At 47.5% G+C, this 1,043-nt stretch overlaps 1 pseudogene across 1 annotated transcript; it reads right to left on the bottom strand.

The window, feature by feature from the left end:
• Nucleotides 1-269: 269 nt before the first annotated feature.
• On the bottom strand, nucleotides 270-806 carry LOC308427540 (cytochrome c oxidase subunit 4 isoform 1, mitochondrial-like; annotated as a pseudogene). The gene has a single exon. The product of its transcript is annotated as a cytochrome c oxidase subunit 4 isoform 1, mitochondrial-like (transcript).
• Nucleotides 807-1,043: the final 237 nt, after the last annotated feature.

Below are 1,043 nucleotides of genomic sequence, written 5' to 3'. Positions count from 1 at the left end.
AACAGCTGTGCTTTTCTTCTTCTTTCTCTTTGTTTTACTTTTCTCCTCATGAGCAGAGGGAGGAGAAGGGATAGAGAAGGAAAGAGAGATGGAGGGAGAATCTGTGTGGTCTTAGAGTAGGTATGGAGACGCTTCTGTAGGAGAAGGCATCTGGAAAGGGAATTTGAGAAAAATATATTCTTTCCATGTAAACTTGTCATTTATTAACATGGACCATTGGACACAGCAGTTTCCAGTGTGCCGAGGGAGGGAGCTGGGAAGCAGCAGGCTCACTTCTTCCTGTCATTCTTGTCATAGTCCCACTTGGCAGAGATGCCCTGAATGGGGTTGACCTTCATGTCCAGCATCCTCTTGGTCTGCATGGCCACCCAGTCACGACCAAAGCTATGAGGGATGGGGTCATACACATAGCTCTTCTTCCAAATCAGAATGAGTGCAGTGAGGCCGCTAAAGAACGTGGCCAAGCCCACAACTGCCTTCCACCCATTGGTGCCCCTGTTCATCTCAGCAAAACTTATTAAACTGGATGCACTACAATTGGACTTTCTCATCCCTGGAAAGGCTGCTCCAGTTGGCCTTCTCTTTCTTCTTCAGGGCCTTCTGGCTTGCAGACAGCATCATGACATGGGCCATATCAGGCAAGGAGTAGTCACTTGTACATATAGGCAGATCAATGTAATCAGGGAGAGCAGAGTCTTCACTCTTCACAACACTCCCATGTGCTCGAAGGCATACCAAAGTAGAAATGGCTCCCTGGTCAATTAGGCTAAGTGCCCTGCTAGCCAACATTCTGCCACAGCTGCCCAGGCGACTGCTACAACTGCCCACTACAGAGAAAAACATATTTAATAAGCATTTATTTGTCATGTTGTGGGTATACATTAGAAACTCTCTTCCTGCTTCTTAACGGGTTCTTTTAAGTCTGGTTATCACTGTGTAGCTCTGGCTGACTTGGAACTTGCTATGTAGCCCAGGCTAGCCCCAAGCTCACAGAGATCTACCAGTCTCTGAGAGCTGGGGTTAAAGGTGTGCCTGCTCACACA

Source organism: Micromys minutus, assembly GCF_963924665.1.
Source record: "Micromys minutus genome assembly, chromosome: 11".
NCBI classification, from domain to species: domain Eukaryota; kingdom Metazoa; phylum Chordata; class Mammalia; order Rodentia; family Muridae; genus Micromys; species Micromys minutus.
Note: the sequence above shows the minus strand (reverse complement) of the source record. Positions and strands in the feature narration are given on the sequence as shown.